The 22,281-nt window shown below is 29.3% G+C and overlaps 1 pseudogene; it reads right to left on the bottom strand.

Annotated features, from left to right (window-relative positions):
• Positions 1-170: 170 nt before the first annotated feature.
• Positions 171-21,654, bottom strand: LOC111287053 (receptor kinase-like protein Xa21 pseudogene; annotated as a pseudogene).
• Between the last annotated feature and the right edge of the window lie 627 nt (positions 21,655-22,281).

Genomic DNA, 22,281 nt, shown 5'->3' with positions numbered 1-22,281 from the left:
ATTGAAATATGAACCTTAAAACTTATTTTGATATGTAAATATTTTACTTAACTAGAGGGAAGAAGGGGAAATCTTTCTACAAGCAGAAGTACAGCTAATCATCAGTAAAGATAAAAACAACTTACAACATAAAAGACACAACCAAGTAAATAGACATCACCAATCTGACAAATAAGAAAGTAACTAAATCTCTCAATGCTGATATAAACTGGAATTGACTGCACAGTCGGCTGCTTGGTTTTTGCATCTGAATCTCGGTTTTGGTTTGCAATGAAACTTTGAATTGCAAAGAACAGTGAATGCAGCTGCAAGAACCCAATGCTTGAGAGCAATTGAGAGAGTAAAGAGGGAAAATTAATTTCTTGCATGCATTTTCTATTTATTTTAACAGTTATAAGAATTTTATAGCACAAGATTGAAGAGATGGGTATAGGGTCTTATAATTATGCACTTGGGTTTATAGCACAGGATTGAAGAGATAAATTTTGTCTAAATCTAATAACAAAACATGCCAAATCATCGCTGAACTGAATAGAAAATGAAGAGTGAAGTAATAATGACAAGCTAACACATTTCATACCATATTAAGCTTGCTCAATGCTGATTAGAAACTTATGTTTGATTTTCTTGAGCATAGCCACGACATCCGCCATATTGTTTCTATCCTCAGGTAACTCAGCTGAACATTTCAAAGCTAACTCCATGATAGATAATATACAATTTGCTTTAATAATGAAATATTTGTCCTCTCTTTTTAATAAATTGGCATCTGCAATATCAATCATTCCTTTAGATAAGGATCTTTTCATCCAATGCCTCATAGTCATTGTTTCACAAAAAATTTCATCCGTTGGCTTCTTATTTGTGAAAGTTTCTATTAAAAGAATCCCGTAACTATAGATGTCACATTTTATGAAAACAATTCCGGCTGATCCAAATTCTGCATTTCAAGCATAATCGAAATTATTATTGATCATTAATTAATTCTAAGATGATTGTCTAACTATATCAAACTATATCATATAAAATCCTGAATATGAAAAAATTGTAAAGAAAAAAAATAGAGAAAATAACCATAAGTATTCTAAAGATCACCTGGTGCCATATAGCCAATAGTTGCAAGTGTCAGTTTGTCTCATGAAATCATCTTCTTCCAATAGTTTGGCAATGCCAAAATCTCCCATATGCGCCACGATGTCTTCATGTAGTAGAATATTACTTGGCTTTAGGTCACAATGGATTATAGGAGTTGGTTGTCCAGCATGATGGTATTCTAGAGCTGATGCAACATCTATCATTATATTGATCCTTTGTAAGATATCAAGAAAATAGTGTTCAGAATGTAACCATTTTTCAAGACTTCCATTAGGCATGAAATCAAACACCAAGGCTTTGAAGTCCACATTGGAGCAGCAAGTAATGACCTTGACAAGATTGCATGGACTAGATTACGCATAACTTCACATTCAGTGTCGAAACTCCTAAATGCTCCCTCTATCTGCAAATTGAAAACTTTTATTGCAACATTCATCCCTTCTGAAAGCCTCCCTTTATATACAGATCCAAAACTCCCTGAACCAAGAAAGTTGCATTCTCCAAATCCATCAGTTGCTTGTGAAAGTTCAGCATATGAAATTCTTCTCCATGTTTTCAAAGATAACAAATCTTCCTTAACAGGTATAGTCATACTCCTACTTTGGCGTTTTCTGTATATAATAGTAAAAACTATTATTACTACAATAGTTGCAATTGTTAGTAAACCATACCTTAAAACACGCAATGTTTTAAATTTTGAAAAATAGTAAATGAGATAATATTTCACTTGTAGAGTTCAATTCTTGAATTTAAAGTTTGCTTAATTATTTTATACAATCAACTTTAAAAAGTAGTATTTAAAAATTTTATAATTCAAATCTCAGTATTTATAATTTTTTTTTTATTTATAGTCTCCTTTATATAAAAAAGAAAATTTTTAAAACCTGGAAATTAATGTTTGAAATGAAATGAACCAAGTTAAATGGACTTTCATTCGGCGACCAAATTAGTAAAGATTAATAATAGTGCCAAAACATATATGGAACTTAATTATTTATTGTTAGAATTGGTTTGCTGCTGAACCGTCGGATTAAGACTCATAAAAAATCATTTCAATTTCAACCATTGGATGGTACATCGTGCAACAAGCCCCACCTCGTTATTTTAGTTTAACTATTGAGTTTTTACTCTTTAATCCATTTCCATCTCAACCGTGGTTAATTTGGATGTTCTACTTATGAGCATAGAGCTCACATTTCATAATTTTAAAAAAAGTTAATCCCTTGTTTCAGTGATTAATCCATGATTTTTTGAAAACAAATGCATTCAAGAATATTAGAAACAATTATCATACCCCTTAACAGTTTCTTCTACATCAGAGTGATAGTCTCGGGGAACCTGCAAATTAATTAAAAACATATTTGTGATTACTTAAAAGGAGAAATGAATTATTGTTGTTGATGGCTTTAGTAATAAGATTGTATACTTTTTTTATATTGACTTTATGTGTTTAAAATTTTATTTTTAACATATTTTTCGTATGAAATCAAAATATTAACAAGAAAATGAGACTCCATCTTCAGTAGTGGAATTAACTTATGTGGATGGTTTTTAGTCATCTACACTAAGTCAAATTAAAAAAAAAAAATCTAGAAACATATTATTAGTGTGATGAGGATATTTTGAAAATTAATAGCATGTTTGGTATACAAGATTATGAATAGGATAAGATAAAATGATATTATGAATAGAATTAGATTAAATAATATCATCTTACTTTATATTTGATTTATGCAAGGATTAAAATAAAATATTTTTATTTATTGGTCAATTTTATATTTTTTCAAAGTTTATATAATTTAAATTATTGAAGTAATTTTTAAGAATATAATAGAAAATGTAACTTTAATTCATTGGAATAAAAATGATCTTTTTCATTTTGAGAGAATTGAATCATCCTAAATCAAATATAAGATAAGATAATTATCATTTTATTCTATTTATTATCCTATGCACCAAATATTATCTAAAAAAAAATTGGACAATTATCATATGATATTGATAACACTAGTCTTTTATAACGACGATACAAAGTCTTTTTTTTTTTCAAACACTTTAAATTTTTTCTTAGACGGGTCTTTGGGGTTTATACTTTATTTTGATTATAGACTCACTTTTCCACAATTGATTTGGAAAGGCTACCCCATCAATTGGATTGATTGAAAATTAAATGTACTTTAAGTAAGGGATTTTACAGAGGGTTTCTTCCCACTTCTTTCATACCACATAATTGAATTTCAATGAATTTTCTTTTGTCCTTTTCACCTTTTGTCGCTTGAAGTTGATGTTGGAGAATTTATTTGTTTATTAATTATTGAAAATTTAAAGTTAAATTTATTCATAACGAAATTTTGACTATGAAATTGGAGTGAAACATGCCTAAAGTAAAATACTATTATTTCTAATTACAAAATTATGCACTTCTATTTTGTATTTATCCAGCTACATTCTTATTCATTCATTGATTTTTTTTTTTGTTAAATCATAAATCCCAAATTTTTATCATGATTTTTTAAAAAATTTTATAAGACTATTATTACTATCATAATAAAAAAAACTTACATGAACTTTTTTAGTGAAATTTGTGGAATTCTTTCTTAAAAATGATTTAATAAAAATTTTAATAAAAAATCCAAATTGATAGATTGATAGAGTTTAATTTGAAAATTAATAATATGTAAAAAATTATTAAAAATATTACTTATAATTTAAATTTGATTGATACTTATTTAGCAGTAAAAATTCTATCAATATTTTTATTAGAAATATCTATCTAAAAAATATATCAAATTTTAGTAAATTTTTTTCAAATTTTGTACATTTGATCTATATAATGAGACTTTTTAATCTATCAATTTTGCTTTTTGATTTTAGTTTTTATTTAATCATTTCTAATAAAACATTTCATGAACTTTACTTAAAAAACTTCATTTCAAATCTTTCCTCAATACAATTCAATCGTTGGTAAGCCGTACCTTAAAACACATAATATGCTGATCTTGGAATTTCCGTGATACTACTCTTGCAACATGGGACTAACAATTTAGATGGACCACAAGGTGCATAAATTAAAATAAAATAGTGATGTGATGATTTATGATGCACTGATGATATATAGTATTTAAATACTAACAATACATCTAATATAAATCCTTTCACATGAAAAGTTTCCAAAACAAATTCTTGTAATGATAAGCTTCTATTTTGTTTCCTTGTACAGTTGGGTTTCATCTCATTTGCAATATGGCAGAAACTGATGCCTCCAGAGCTGTTAATGGTACCAAGTCTCTGATTGGAATTTCAGTAAACAAAAGTGTGTATTTTAGCAGTGAATCTGGTCAATTTCAGGCTTCATAAGTTTATCCTTATCTGATATTGATACGCGATCAAAATACACAATTTGATAGCTCTTTTTCTCTGCCTTCTTGTTAAGTGTGTTTCTCTATCCTAACTTTTATTATGATATCAATAATGATAATGCAAAAGTTACAATTTCAGCCTGTAAGAATAATAATTTATGGTTAGATGCTAAATTTTTTTAGATGATTCTAAGAGTATATTTTTTCATATTAGTTTAACACATTTAAAATTTTTCATATTAGTTTAATGCATTTAAAATTTTACTTTTAATGTTTTGTTTTTTAAGAATTAGTGTGATAGGAAGCAGATTATTAGTGTGATAGGAACATATCGGATATAAAAGGAATTAGGTGAAGTGATTGGCAAGCTTGCTTTTTACGGTTATCATATATAACATTGATAACACTAAGTCTTTTAAGATGAGACCAAAATATTTCTTTTACAAATACTTTATTAAATTTTTCATAAGATGGATCTTGGAGTTTTATAATTTACTTTGATTATCGATTCACTTTTCTGCAATCAATGGGATTGATTAAAAATTAAATGTATTTTTAGTAAGGGATTTACACCGGCTTTCTCCCCTCCCCACTTTTTTAGCAAAGCAAGAATGGAACCTAGTGCAACTAGGTGATAGGTATGTATATATAATAATAGTAACAATTATAAACTTGTAATAAACGCTATCTTAATTCACTAGTAGAGTTTTAAATTTTAAAAAATAGAAAATGAGATAATATTTCGCTAATAGAAAATGTATAGATAATATTTTGCTAATAAACGCTATCTTAATTCTGCCATTGTCCTCATGTCAGTGCATATGTCATAGACCTAAGGAAGAGTCATGAATCCCACATTGAACATAATAGGAAGGTCACTGGGGTATAAAAGGGTTCACACCATCTCTGCCTTGTGAGGCACCTTTTGTAGGATAAAACCGTGAGGCCAGAGGGGGTCAGAGTGGACAATACCTCACAAAGGTGTAAACCGTAGCAAGAAGGTTGATCTGGGATGCCGGAAGGGTGAATTCCCGGGTCCCAGAGCTGCGTGGGTTTGGAGCTTAAGTCTCAACCTATGACAAGTGGTATCAGAGCCAACCCTAAACCGTTCGATCCACGCCAAGCACCTCGAGAGAGGTAGGTAGGGTGGCCAGCCTCCGTGACGAGGGCGTCACGAGGTTGAGTGTGGGAGAATGTCACGGACCTAAGGAAGAGTTCTGAATCCCACATTGAACATAATAGGAAGGCCACTGGGGTATAAAAGGGTTCACACCATTTTCTGCCTTATGAGATACCTTTTGTAGGACAAAACCGTGAGGCCAGAGGGAGCCAGAGCGGACAATACCTCACAAGGGTGTGAACCGTGGCAGGAAGGCTGATTTGGGATGCCAGAAGGGTGAATTCCCGGGTCCTGGAGCCGCACGGGTTCAGCGCTTAAGTCTCGACCCGTGACACATATACCAGGCTGATAATTCTTTAGATTTTCTGTAACATGGTACATTGATAGCCGGTTCATTTGAGAGAAGGTCATTTAGTAATTTATCAAGTCCAATACCATCAACCTAAACAATAAGGTAAGATATCTCAATTTATCTTAATCTATTTGAATTTGTTAAATGTTTACATCAACTTTTAACACTTCAATTTGAGTCTTTTTAAACATTTTAAACTAATTTATCTAATTAATTTCATTTGAACATTGTTTTGAGGTTGACTGTTATTGGATTATTTTGCATAAATTAAGACATCTAATTCAATTTTTGGTCAATTTAAATTTAAGTCATTTGAGTTTGAAAGTTCAATGAAAATCCAAATTAATAATAAAGCCCAACTTCATTTTTTAAATTAAGATTTAATTAATTAAAAATTAATAAAAATCAAAAATCAAAAATCAAAAATCAAAAATACAAAAAATCAAAAATACAAAATACGAAAAGGAAAAATGAAAAACTGAAAAAATTCCCCTCACTTTCCTTTCTTTCTATCATTTTCCCTTCCTATAACCCCATTTTCTGCTTCCATTTTTCACCCACAATTTTACCCTCTGGCTCATTACATCAATTTATCAAACACTCCACACCCCAAATTGGAATAAAAAAAAGTGTATTTTTTGGGGGAGGTTCTTATACTTTGTGAAAATTTAAAATTTAATCTTCATATTATAATTTATACAAATTTAATCGTTGTATCATTTCAATTTGATAATTTTAGTTTAATCAATAACTCCACTAATTTTTTGTCGTTAAAAATATTGATGTGGTCATTTACTTGATGGCGTGTGCGTTGACTTCACTGACATGACATTGATATGCTGATGTGGCAACTTGAATAGATAAAATCATTTGTTAAATTATGTGAATGGTCTTTATATTCACATGAAATTTAATATTTAATCCCTTGCACGAAATTTGAAATTTAGACCTTCTAATATAAAATATTTTAATTTTTTTAGTTTTTTAAAAATTAAATTTTAAAAATATTTTAATCCCTCTAATATAAAAATATATTAGTTTTTGTTGCAAACAAAAATAAAAAAATGGAAGTAGGTATCGTTCTTGATTATGGGATGTGATGTGTATCAAGAAAAGAGTTTGAAAGAGAGGAACCTAAAGTGATAAAATGGTAGCTATGATGATCAAGGAAGAGCCTATAAACCTTGCTTAAATATGGTTGCGAGTCTAATTCTTCAAATAATTAAATTCATGTGTTTCATCACATTGCCATATTCAGAAAAGTGGAAACAATCACAAAACACAAAACACAAAACAATGTGAAACACTTGTTTAGTGGCTAATATTTAAATATTTTTTAAATATATTTTATATTAAAGTTTAAAAAACATTTGGAAAAGAAGCAAAATTCTTTTTTTAGGAGAAGGAAGGGGGCAATCAAAGGAAAAGCCAAATGAGCTTCATAAAATTAGCATTTCAGATGAGGGTTAATGTTTTCATCTTTTCAACTGACGCTTCGAAAATCCATGCACTTTGTCCCCACCAACTAATATAAATAAATAAAACTTCACACGCCAATTTGTTGTAAGAGAAATTTAATATCAGGAAAACTCATTTCCATGCAGGCCTCGATACATAGTACTTAGATATTATTCCTTTGGTTTTTGGTGATCTATTTTTTCTGCTAATGCGGTTAGATATTTCAGGTTTTGCTTAGTTTAATTTCTTCTTCCAATTATTTTAAAAGTGCATTCTTTACTGATTAGATGTGTTTAAAATTTTACTTTTGACATACTCTTTACAAGAATCAAATTTTGGTTAACTAGAAAATGAGGCTCCACCTTTACTAGCATAATTAACCTGTGGATGGTTTTTAGTGATCTATACTATGCATTATAAAAAAAAATGAAAAGAGAAAAATATTTTAGAAACAGATTATTAGTGCGATGGGGACATATTGGAAATCAAAGGGTTATCATTTGACATTGATAAAACTAGTCTTCCATAATGAGACAAAAACTTTAAATTTTCCTTAGCAGGTCTTTGGGGTTTAAACTTTGGTTATTGACTGATTTTTCTGCAATGGTTTGGAAAAGCTATCCCGTAAATGGGGTTGATTGGAAATTAAATCTCTTTCAAAGAAGAAATCTCTATACATGGAAGATGGAATCTGACGGATAATTGATTGTATCCCGAATCTAAGATCTCCAGACTGGACGTTTTAGAGCTGTTCGAGGAATTATGCCTGTAAAATTATTATTTTTCATTCCCAAGTTTTGAACTCTACGTAATTTCCAAAGTCATGATGGAATTCCTCCCCCCATTAAGGCCGTTAGCGAAATGACGCAATTGCCCTAATTCTTCATGTAGATGGTCATAGAAATTGTTGTTCAAGTCGAGAGAGATTTTCTGGGGATGGAAGGGTAGTTCTTGTAAGACTCATGTGTTTGGAAGATTCAAGGATGTGACTTTGATGTACAAGTCAAGCACTTCAAGCATAGGAAAATGGAGATACAAATAATCTGGCACTTCTAGGTGAATTGATTGGCAAGTTTGTTCTTTAGGTAATCATTTGACATTGATAACATCAGTCTTCCATGATGAGAAAGTCTTTCTTTCGAACACTTTATTAATTTGTTTTTTTAGACGGGTCTTTGCAAACACCTTGTTAAATGTATTTTTCCCACTTCTTTCATGCCCACTTATTTGACTTTAAATGCACATTTTCTTTTTTTCTTTCATTTTCATCATGTGTTGTAGTTGGAGACTATTTTTATTTATTAATTAATTATTGAAAATTTAAAGTTAAACTTATTCATCATTGAATATCCACTACGAAATGCGAGTGAAACAAGATTAAAGTAAATTATTCATAAATTCATGTGTTTCCACATTGGATATGAGTTTGCCATTGTCTTTTCATTTTGTTTGAATGATGGGATTAAATTAAAATAAATTGCATCATTAGTATTAATTAATCTTTTGGAATGTTCAATTTTCATCTATGACCTAAAAAACTTGATTTATGTAGCATATCATTTTTGCTTCAATCTTTTGTGGTTTTATATAGTAAACTATTTATAATACATCTTTAAAAAAATATTAAAAATATTGAATTAATTTTATCTCTCGAAAATATTGATCTAAAATTAATATATGTATTTGACAATATTTAAATTTTTTAAAATATATTTATATTAAATTTAAAGTATTTACAAGTTATAAAGAAAATCTACCATGATGGAATTAATTGGATTCTTCAATGAGAGTATATGTTCGTTAATAATTTTCTATGCATTCAAAAAGAATTAAAGTAAATCAAGAGTTTTTTTTTTTTTTTTGGCATAACAAGGTTGAGAACGTAGTGCAACTAAGTAATATAATTGTATTACAATTCATAATCTATATCATAAAATGGTAGTAATAGAAAGATAGTTGATATGATTGCACAAAAGGAACATTGATGTAACCAGAAATTATATTTTGGCGGTTTGATATATGATGTAACTGTATTACAATTATATATAGTTAAATTCTTTTTAATGAGGATTTTTTTAAAATTTCGAAAATATCATACTAATTCATATTGCATATATATAACGGAGTTAATAAAATTAAAATCTCAACATCAAAAAAGAAAAAAAAAATCACAGTAAAAAAAAAAAGACAAAAATCTTGATCTATACAATAACGACATGCTGTTTTGCTCCCCAGTCCTTGATTTGTCGATTACATATGTCTTTGCCTTGAAAAAACAATGAAAAACATCATAAAAAAAAATCTCACAAATCGAATCTTAAGATAAAATTCGAACATATAAAATTGAAAAGGCTTTGATTTGTCAGCTATGTTACAAACAACGACTGGAATGGCTTTAACTCATCTTCTGGAGTTGGGTACTTCATTATTTCTATAGCCAACAGCAAGACAAATGCCACATATTTAATCAAGAGAAAGAGGGCAAAATCTGAGAATTTCACATTGCTGATAACATTCTCCTTGAATTTAAGTAGAAATTATTTCATTGTTGTCATATTAGTTTGGCATATACCAGGCTGAGAATTCTTCTGATTTTCAGTAACAGGTTCATTGATAGGCACTTCATTTGAGAGAAGATAATTTTGTAATTAAGTCACCAAGTCCAAACCATCAACCTGACAGAATAAGTTGGGATATATAAGATAATGCAAGGTTTTCATTTCTGAAATGATTCTAATCAGTGTAAAATAGAAGCCAATAAGCATGTAATTGAGATTATTTATTCCTAGTAAAACTTTATAATTGTAAAAATGATAATCTCATAATTGATGATCGTCTTTCCAGATTTCTCAAAACAAATGCAGTCAACATGATTAAAAGCAATTACCATACCGCTCCGACAGATTTATGATCAATTACAAGGAGAAATTAATTGTTGTTGTTGGTGGTTTTAGTAATCAAATGATATTAGTCAAATCTTGGTTTCTTGTTGTTTTAATTTTTTTTTTTTTTTGTTCTTCATTCGAGTTTTGAAGAGGACTTTTCATTTATCAGTATTGGCATCATGTTACCTTTTTCTTTTATTAGTAGCAGATTTAGGATTTTTTTCTCATGACATCCACTTATAATATATATTAGTTTTTGACACATGTGTGAAGCATGTGTAATTTTTATCTCTAAAAATTCAATTCAATAAATGATTTTTTATAAAATAATAATAATAATAATAATAATAATAGTTTAATTTTTATTTTGGTGTGTATAAGTAATTTTTTTTATAATTTTGATTTTGATAATGTTTGATATGTTTTAGTGACTTCTGTTAAAAGTTTTATAACATTTGATAAAATTTTAATAATTTTTTATACAATTTTGGTAACATTTAATAGTAATTTGATAATTTATTATATAATTTTTTAACCATTGATACAATTTCGATAATTTTTTATAAAATTTTGGTAATCTCTCAATGTAATTTTGGTAACCTTTCATATAATTTTAGTAATTTATGATATACTTTTGGTAACCATTGATAAAATTTATGCCATTATATATATATATATATTACATATACATATCACTTTTCCTTCAATCAATTTCGTGATCCCATACCTTTAGCCATTTATAACATATCCTTGAAAAAGAAGGTGGAATGGGAGCAACTATTGACTCACTTGATAAGGAGATTTCTAATTTGGATAAGAAGCATGAAGGATGCCCGTTTGATGAATTATGTGTCCAACAGTCAAGATCTATCTATTGCTATCCTTAAAATCAATGTCGGACTCCTCCTCATGGGGCGTGGAAAATCAATGTTGATAACTACGTTTTTGGAAAGCTCGGGCTTACTGGTATTGGGGGAGTCATTCGAGATTGTGAAGGTTAAGTTTATTGATTTTCACTAAGAATATTTGAATTAAAGATTCAAACATGGCTGAACTACTGGCAGTACTTGAAGCACTCTCCATTATGGTTGAAGCCAAGTTAAATCCTTTACCAGAGATTAGAATATAGAGTGACTCCAAAGTGGACAGCTCATGGTTAAACAAAGTTGTTGATAGCCCATGGAAATACAAAGATATTAGGGAAACTAATTGGTTCTTTATTTGAGGAAAATTTCTTTTGTGCATGTTCTTAGGGAAACTAATCATTTTGCCGACCCCCTTGCTAAATTAGGAGCAACTAGAAATTTTGATTGAGTGGTTCGGCTATAGTTTTGTGATTTTTTTTAATAATATTCTCTTTTAAACTAAAAGAAAACATATCCTCAAAAAAACTATTAGAAAAAAATAATCAATTTTATCTCTCAAAAATATTGATACAAAGCTAATAAATATTTGCCATTATTTAAAATTTTAAAATATATTTATATTAAATCTGAAGTGTTTACAATTTAGAAAGAAAATCTACGTTGGTGGAATTAGTTGGAAAATGAAGCTCCATCTTTAGTAGCATAATTAGCCTATGGATGGTTTTTAGTGATTCATACTATGTCACTACCAAAAAAACTGTTTTTAGCGATGAATTTTTACAGACAGTTTTTCGTCGCTAATTATCGATGAAATAGCGATGAATTTTCTAAAACACTTTTACTGACAGAATAAAATCCATAGATAATCCATCACTAAAAGTCTGGCCAACAGATTTACTAATGAAAAAATTTGTCACTAATAATTACCGATAGAAAAATTCGTAACCAAAAAAAATTCAAAACAATTTTTTTGACAGTACCAACGCGTTTGTATAGATGAAAAAATTTGTTGTTAAAAAATTGAAAATAAAATTTTGGACATTTTTGATGAAAATGTTGTTAGTAAAAATCAAAATTTTTTTATTATTAACAAAAAATTCCATCGGATAAAACCGTTGTTAAAATTAAAAATTTCAAAATCCCCTATCCTCAGCTCCTTTACCCTCAAATTCCCAAATCTCTAATTATCCCCTTCCCCCTCCCCTCCCCTCTCCCACTCTCCCTCTCTCTCCTTGCCGCCACCACACCCCCTTTTTCTCTCCTTGCCTTCACATTGGCACCGGTGTCGCCACCTTGTCCCCTAGCTAGCTGCAATGAGTTTTTTTTTTTTAATGAATTTATTTTATGTTTGTTTTTTGTTGAGTTTATTTGTTAAGTTTAGGGTTTAATTTTTTGTTATAAAGTGGTGAAATTTGTTTGGGTTTTGGTTACCAATTTGTTGAGTTTTTATTAGTTAATTATTTTATGAAATTTATTTGGGTTTTGGTTTTATGTTTGTTGAAATTTTTGTTGGTTTTATGTTTGTTAAAATTTGTTTAGGTTTTGGTCATATATTTGTTAAAATTTGTTGGTAATATATTTTATTGAATTTTTAATTTGTTGAGTATTAATGTTGAGTATTGTTAATTTTTGTTTGGATTTATTTTTAGTATTCCTTTTAGGGGTTTTTTTATTTGTTGAGTTATTTATTTTTTATTTGTGAAAGTTTTGTTGATATTTGTTGGATTTTGTTATATATTTATTAACTTTTAGATATGTAAGATTTATGGTTGGTTAATTTGGGTTTGTTGTGTATTAATATCTATATATATTTGTATGGTATATTTAATATTTTCTAGATTTTAATAATAATTATAGAAATTAAAATTATTTATATTGATTTGAGATTATAATTTATATATTATTAATAGCTTTCTCCTTTTGAAGTAATTTATATATTGTTAAGATTTATATTTATTTTGAAATAGTTTCTATGTTTGATAGTTTAGTGAAATTTATATATTATTAATTATTAAAATATTGTGGTTTGATTATATTGATCAAACTTAATATAAATAAATTACATATTATTAACTTTTAGATGTAAAATATTTAAGGTTGGTTAATTTGGGTTCGATATATTTTAATATTTATATATATTTGTATGGATGTTTTATATTTAATATTTTCTAGTTTTTAATAATAATTATAGAAACAAAAATTATTTATATTGATTTGAAGTTATAATTTTTATATTACTAATAGACAATGATCATTTTGAAGTAAGTTATATATTATTAAGATTCATATTTATTTTGAAAAAGCTTATATATTTAATAGTTTATTGAAATTTATATATTACTAATTTTTGAAATATTATGGTTTGATTGTATTGATCAAACTTACTATAAATAAATTACATTGTTCTATTTTATTTTTATTTTCCATAATCTTTCTATGAGTGTGTGTTATGAAAGTCGGTTTAGGTAAATGTATATTCTATAATAAACATGATTTTTTATTCATTTTCGTCATACTAACTTGCTTACTTTTTTCATTTCAACTATTTTGAAAGTAGAATAAGTTTTATAAGTAGAAGTGTCTCGATCAGAGAAATTCTTTGCAAAATCAACGGAATTGCACTAAGAAGGCCAATATCAAAGGTAAAATTATATCATTAAAACCAATAATGTTTTTTTGTAAATGTGTTGTCTTGTAGTATGTATGATGAATTTTTGCTAGATCATTTGTGCCATGGATGGATTATTATCTAAACTAGACCAATAATTACCTTATATTATCATTTATTCTTCTTTTGTTAGTATAGCAATAATAGCTCATACGGTCAATCAATAAAAAAGTTTAATAATACAAAAGTTTAACACTGGTAGCTCGGTTCCTTTTTCTATTCATAAAAAAGAATGGTACTATCTTATTTCACTAGCTATTTTTATCATAAAATGTCAATAAATTATATAAATTGTATTGTTACATGTTTCATTGAATGTAGCTAAACAAATGTAGTCACTTGAGTTGCAACGAGAACCCACATTTATAGAACTTTTCAATCACACTCATAGATGTTTAGGAGGACGTGGTGACTTCGTTGACAACAAGTCTAGAGTTGTTAGTGTAAGTGACTTTCAAATGACTAAATAATGATGAAATTGCTGCCTTGTTTTATTGAAATAAATGATATCTTGTGTGTTTTGTGATGCAAAGACTTTATGAAACCATGAGAACTATTGCATAATTCGCTTTGTACTTGTAGTTGTATATTGTGATAATGGTTGTGTGTTGTGACTGTTGATCAAGTATTGTATTTTTTGCATTGTAATGATGGTTTTTTATTATGATTATTGATTAATTATATATGTTAATAGTATATCGCGATAACTACTTATTTGTGAAAGGTTTCTGCATATTATCTAAATGAAATCACATTTGTGAAAGGTGAAAATTATTGCATATTTTCATTTGTGATTCTATTTGTGTATTTTGATTGTTGATGATGTATATAATGAAGTAATTGAAAGCAAAGACATTGTCAGAAATCTTGTATCAAAGTATATAGTTTGGTGTATATCGAAATGCAATAAATTTGTAAAATGTGAAAATTGTGCTTGAAGTTGTGAATTGTTTGAAATTGTTAATTGTTTTAAGTTGTGAATTGTTTGAAATTGTGATATTTTAGTGAACTATACAAATCCTATAGTAATTATTATTGTTTTAAACTTTTTGTAGGAAAACTATGATATTGCATTATCTCAGAAATATGATGAAAACTGTTTTAATCATCTAGAATTTGATCCATAAGCATGGATTGAAGCTATTAAAGGGGTTGAAGCTGCACGCATTCAAGTCTATGGCTTTGGATTAGCAAATAGATAAAGGCGTCTTCTTCACTCAACTTAGTCCACTACTGTAGCAAGATTGCTTAACTTTGTTTATGGTTCGCCATCTGTGCCTCTTCAGGCTCATCGCCTCAAATAGAAGAACAAATTGATGAGTTGAGGATTGAGCTGAGCTTAGGTCATTCATGGAGTAGATGATGCTATTGATGGGGTCTAAACAACTCCAACATCACAATATTCTAAATTTGATGATAGCACTGAAGATTCTAGATTATGAGGTGTAGCAGTAGCACAGTGAGATTTTTTGTTAGATTTGTATGAGGTATTGGATGGATTGATGCTATAGATGTTTTATGAGTTGATATTTTTATGATATTATGGATATTTGATGGATGTTTGATGAATGTTGGATTATGCATTTGACAAATGTTACCTGGATTTGATATTTTAATTAATAATAATAGTATATTTAGCTAGTTACACATGTTTAAATTGTAATTTATAAGGTTTGAAAATAATTACAAGTTTTTTGAATAATTATAAATTTTTTTATTTAAATTATTTATGAATTAATACTTTTACTAATAGAATTTACCAAAGAAATTATTATTGATAGATTTTTTTAATTATCAATGAAATTTTATTATTACTTATTGAACAAATTCTTTTGTGACCATTTTCATGGTTATTACAGGCAATTATAAGGATGAAATTTTACTATTACCTGAGGAGTTTTAATTATTACTAACAGATTTTTTTAATTACCGATGGATTTACCAACAAAAACCCATTATCTATGGACTTACCGATAATTTTATCGCTGAAAAATTCCATAACTAATTACTAATAAAAAATTTTGTAGGTAAAACTATTGCTAATAAATCCGTCGGTAATTACTGACGGATATTAAGCATTACCAACAAAATAGCATTATCGATATAGCTAGCACCTACAAAATTTTATCATCGGTAAAAATATTACTGATGGATTTTCAGCTTTGTACAACCTATTGTTCTAGTAGTGTGCATTATACAAAAATTAAAAGAAGAAAAATACTCTAGAGGCAAATTATTAGTGCAATGGGGACATAATGGAAATCAAAGGAATTCGGTGAAGTGATTAGGAAAATTGTTCTTTAGGGTTATCATTTGATATTGATAACACTAATTTTCTATGATGAGACAAAAGTCTTTCTTTTACAAAAACATTAAAATTTTCCTTAAACGGATCTTTGGGTTTTAAACTTTAGTTATTGATTGATTTTTCCACAACTGGTTTGGAAAAGCTATCCCGTCAATGGGGTTGATTGGAAGTTAAATACCTTTAGAAGAGAAAATTTTGAACATGGACGATGGAATGTGATGGATTGTTGATTGTATCCTAAGTCCAAGATCTCTAGGTTAGACATTTTAGAAGTTTCGAGGAATTGTGTCAGTAAAATTATTGTTTCTCATTCCAAAGCCATGATGGAATTCATCCCCCCATTAAGGCCGTTAGCCTGAAACGACGCAATTGCCCGAATTTTTCATAGCGATGGCAATAGAAATTGTTGTTATTCAAGTCGAGATACAGTAAAAATGAGAGATTTCCAAGGGATGGTAGGGTAGTTCCTGTAAGACTCGTGTATGGAAGATTAAGGATGTGACTTTGATGTACAAGATAAGCACTTCAAGTATAGGAAGTGGAGACACAAATAATCTAGCACTTTTGGGTGAACTGATTGGCAAGTTTGTTCGTTAGGGTAATCATTTCACATTGATAACATTAGTCTTCCATGATGAGAAAATCTTTCTTTTGCAAACACTTTATTAAATTGGGGTTTATAATTTACTTTTGTTGATGACTGACTTTTCGTAATTGGATTGGAAAGGCTACCCTTATCAATGGAATTGATGGGAAATTAAATGTCTTTTCCCAACTTCTTTCATACTCACTTATATGACTTTAAATGCACATTTTCTTTTGTCCTTTCATTTCGTCATGTGTTGTTTGAATTTGATGTTGGAGACTTATTTTCATTTATTAATAAATTATTAAAAATTTAAAGTTAAATTTATTTATCATTGAATATCCACTACGAAATGTGAGTTAAACATGATTAAAGTAAATTATTCATAAATTTATGTGTTTCCACATTGGATTTGAGTTTGCTATTATCTTTTCATTTTGATTGATTGATGTGATTAAATTAAAATAAATTGCATCATTAGCATTAATTAATCTTTAGTGATTTTTCATTTTTAATTGTGACTTAAAAAACTTGATTCATATAACATATAATTTTTGCTTCAATCTTTTGTGGTTCTATATCGTAAACTATTTATAACATATCTTAAAAAAACTATTAAAAAATATTGAATTAATTTTATCTCTCGAAAATATTGATCCAAAACTAATATATGTATTTGCCAATATTTAAATTTTTAAAAATATATTTATATTAAATTTAAAGTATTTACAAGTTAAAAAGAAAATCTACCGTGATGGAATTAATAGGATTCTTCAATGAGATTATATGTTCATTAATAATTTTCTATGCATTAAAAAAGAATTAAAATAAATCAAGAGGTGTTTTTTTTGTCTTTGGCATAACAAGAATGAGAACGCAGTGCAACTAGGTAATATAATTGTATTACAATTCATAATTTATATCATAAAATGTTAGTAATAGAAAGATAGTTGATATGATTGCACAAAAGGAACAATGATGTAACCAAAAATTTTATTTTGGTGGTCTGATATTTGATGTAACTGCATTACAAATATATATAGTTAAATTCTTTTTAATGAGGATTTTTTTTTTAAATTCAAAAATATCATACTAATTGATATTGCATATATATAGAGTTAATAAAATTAAAATCTCAACAGCAAAAAAGAAAAAAATCATCGTAAAAAAAAAGAAAAAATCTTGATCGATACAATACAACATGTTGTTTTGTCCCCCAGTGTCGTAATAGTTTTGGGATCGTTAAACGTAAAAAATTTTAAAATTGAGAAAAAATGAAAAAAGTCGTCACCAATCTTTTCTAAGATGTGATTGGTCATTCAAAAGTTTATCTTTTTAATAAAACTATAAAAGAGGGTTTAAAGTTTATTAAAAAGATAAATTTTAGTCTATGAAAATCAGGTTAGGTCTAGGAATCAGTTACGCGTGAGAAAGGTTAGCACTCCCATAACACCCATAAATTAGTATTATTTAATCATGCGTTATTTTCGGTGTTGGATGAAATGGTTTTGTTTTGAAATTTAATGCTAATCCCCTTTATTTTTTAAAAAATAAATTTTTGTTAAAACTCTTTATTTAGGAACATTGAGAAAATTTTTTAGTTAAATGAATTATCTTAAAATTCTCCAACATTTAGGCAGAATTTAGAATAACTTTTTTTGTTTAAGATTTAACATAATATTCCTCAAAATAAAAAATAGCACTCTTTGTAGAAAATAAATATTGATGACACTCCAAAATGTACATAGAATACCAAGAATTATTTTCTTTAGAATGTTATTTTTATTTTATTTTATAATATCACAATTTTAAAAGATATATACTATTTGTTTTGTGAAACATTTTATATGAGAAAGACACAATGGTATTATTAGACAACAAACAAAAATTAAAGATAGAAAAATGCGAAATAAATGTCAACAATAATATAATGATGCATGTAAGCCAATGGATATTATGCAAGATGATGAAATGCAATTTTTTAGAAAAAATGGATTCTTAAATATAATGAGACCACTTTGACTCTCTAACATCTAAGCAGAGCCTAAGTGCAACTATTTATACTTGAGATCCCATTTTATTTGTATACTTTTTTTATTAATCCCATTATTAATGTGAATTAGGGATTCGTATGAAAAACTTAATGAAATAAAGTTTCCTAAATATCCCATCATCTAGGCGGCATTCGAGAATAAATCATTTCATGAGAGATTTTCACACATATCCTTAGAGTTTTCATAATAATTTCGAATAAAGTTTGGGTTGAAATTTTAAGGTTTGGTGTCTTTGGGTGACGATTTGAGGTTGTGTGCCAAATTTAGAGTTTAGGATTTTAGGGTTTAGGATTTTAGATTTTAAGGTTTTAGGCTTAAGTTCTAAGGGTTTTAGGGTTTAAAGGGTTTTAGGGCATGGATTTTAGGATTTTGAGGGTTTAGGGTTCTAATTTTAGGGTTTATGGTTCTAATTTTAGGATTTGAAAGGTTTAGAGTTTTAATTTTAGGGTTTAGAAGGTTTAGGGTTTTATTTGTAGAGTTTAAAGAGTTTAGGGTTTTATTTTTGGGTTTAAAGGGTTTGATTTTTGGGTTTAAGGTTTTGGGGTTTTAGATTTTAGGGTTTATAGTTTTGATTTTTGGAATTTCCAACTTTGTGTTTAGGTTTTGAAGGTTTTGGGGTTTGGATTTTAGGGTTTTGGATCAAGGGTTTGGAAGTTTTAAGTTTTAATTTTAGGTTTTGGTTTAGCGGTTTTAATTTTAGGGTTATGGTTTTAGGGTTTAGATTTTTTAATTTTTAAAAAACACAAACATCTCTAAAAATCTCCAACATCTAGGCAAACTTTTAGAACAAGTTTGATTTTTATGAATTTTGAAAATTAATTAAAATTTTTCATATATTTCTTTTTTAGGAAATTTATTTTTATTATTATTATTGTTAATTTATTTCGAATTTTTCTTATAATAATTCCTCAATATCTAGCAAAATTATTATTATTATATTCCCTTCAACATCTAGGCAAAATTTTATTTTTTTATTTTTATAATCATTTTATATATTATTATTGTTGTTGTTGTTGTTGTTGTTATTATTATACAAGATTTATTATAAAAAAATAAAATTTAACTATATATTTCATTACTTATTTTTATCTATTGATTAATTATTTATAAAAATTCATTCTAACAAATTTAAACTTTTTAACATGCATAAATATTAATAATAATATTTAAAATTACAAGAATAATATTAAAAAAATAAAAAAATATCTAAACCGAATCGGTCAACGATTGATCTAGTCAGCTCATGGGTTCGAGGGTTCAAATCGGTCCGAACGGGTTCAATGGCGGTTCGTCTAAACCGATTAAAGGTTAGCTGAATGATGGGTCATCGGGTTAGGTCGTGCGAATCTCAGGTCAGATTCGGGTCCATGCGCGGATCCTCCGTTGAGCAAAACGGCGTCATTTTGCTTATAGTTTTCTATATAAAAGTGAACTGTTTTTTGGTTCATTTCATCTTTACTTTAAAAAAAAATCCACTAGCTCCAAAAAACTCTTTGGCTTAGCCAGAATTCAGTGCCAGGCTATCACATCGACCCCCACCTGAGGTCGCCGTCGGTGGCTGTTGTCGGTGGTCGCTTGTGATCGAAAAATGCCAAATGTCACCAAAAAAATTCCCTTTGATCTTTTGAGCTCAAATCCACCTTCCTTTTTACAAGAAATAGCCCCGATCGACATAAATCGGGGCTTCAAGTTTTTGGTCTTTTTTTTCTTTTTTTTTTGGGAAAATCGAAATTTATGATTTTTTTTTTTACAGGTAGCTCGGCGTTGAGTTCTTCCTTATGATGAGGATTGTTGTTTTCATTTTGTGGATTTTTGTTTGGTTTCCTTTTTTTAGGTTGTCTGTTTAGAAAGGGAATGGGTACTGCGTGAGGTTAAGGGTGCCAAGACCCTTGTCCGTGGAGGTTGAGAATCGGAGTAAGGTCAAGTTGGGGCTAGTTTGGGTACTGGAGCTTTAGGCGTAGGCGTAAAGGCTGATTCGGGTGCTGGGACTTTAGGTACAGACATTGAATATGAAGGTTTCTGGGCCTCTTGGGCATGAAGATGCAAGGTGCTAGGGGTTAGCGAGATTGGTGTTTTCATTTTTCTTGCCCAGGCCCGGTATGGGAAGAAATTGGGGCGTTTTATAAGCTGGGTGTTTGGGATAAGGGGTGAAGTAGGTGGTGGTTGTGGGGGTGGTTGCAAGTATGGTTAGGGGCTGTAGAAGGTGACTGCAGGGTAGCCTGTAGAGGGCTACAAGATGCCTGGTGCTAGGCATCAACCCCCTTGCTTTCTACTATGCTTTTCTTTTTTTTTTTTTCTTTTTTTTGTATTTTTCTAATTTTTTTAACAAATTATTAATATCTAATAAATAACAAAAAAAGAAAAAACAACAATGAGCTTGGACCTAAAGAAGAAATCGGGCCTTAACTCGTGAGCTCGATAAAGCTCAAAACTTAAATCGAGATCTAAACAAATTTGGTGTCTATGTCACGAGTCGAGACTTAAGCTTCAAACTCGTGCGGCTCCGGGACCCGGGCATGCACTCATCCGGCATCCCAGATCAGCCTTTCTGCCACAGTTCACACCCTTGTAAGGTATTATCCGCTCTGGCCCCCCTGGCCTTACAGTTTTGTCCTACAAAAGGCGCCTCACAAGGAAGAGATGGTTTGAACCCTTTTATACCCTAGTGACCCTCCTATTATATTCGATGTAGGATTCAGGACTCTCCCTTAGGTCCGTGACATTCTCTCCCACCCAACCTCGTGATGCCCTCGTCATGGAGGCTAGCCACCTGCCTACCTCCCTCGAGATGCTAGGCGTGGATCGAACGGTATAGGGCTAGCTTTGATACCACTTGTCACGGGTCGAGACTTAAGCTCCAAACCCGCACTGCTCCGGGACCTGAGCATGCACTCATCCGGCATCCTAGATCAGTCTTCCTGCCACGGTTCACACCCTTGTGAGGTATTGTCCGCTCTGGGCCCCTTGGCCTCACGGTTTTGTCCTACAAAAGGCACCTTATAAGGAAGAGATGGTGTGAACCCTTTTATACCCCAATGACCCTCCTATTATATTCGATGTGGGATTCAAGACTCTTCCTTAAGTCCATGACATCTACACCTAGTCCTTGAATTGCATTCATTTTCTTATCTAAGTTCAACGGAGGACCTTATTCTAGGGACATATGCCTATGACTCGAAAAAAAAAAGAAAATATCATAAAAAAATCTCACAAATCCAATCTTAAAATAAAATTCAAACATATTAAATTGAAGAGGCTTTGACTTGTCAGCTATGCTACATACAACAGCTGCAATGGCTTTAACTTATCTTCAGGAGCTGGGTACTTTATTATTTCTATAGCCAACAGGAAGACAAATGTCACATATTTAACCAAGAGAAAGAGTGCAAAATCTGAGAATTTCACATTGCTTTTAACATTCTCCTTGATTTTAAGTAGAAATTTTGCCACTGTCGTCATATTAGTTTGGCATATACCAGACTAAGAATTCTTCTGATTTTCTGTAACAGGGTCATTGATGGCCACTTCAT

Source organism: Durio zibethinus, chromosome 4 (genome assembly GCF_047325235.1).
Source record: "Durio zibethinus cultivar Kanyao isolate XHJ-2024 chromosome 4, ASM4732523v1, whole genome shotgun sequence".
NCBI classification, from domain to species: domain Eukaryota; kingdom Viridiplantae; phylum Streptophyta; class Magnoliopsida; order Malvales; family Malvaceae; genus Durio; species Durio zibethinus.
Note: the sequence above shows the minus strand (reverse complement) of the source record. Positions and strands in the feature narration are given on the sequence as shown.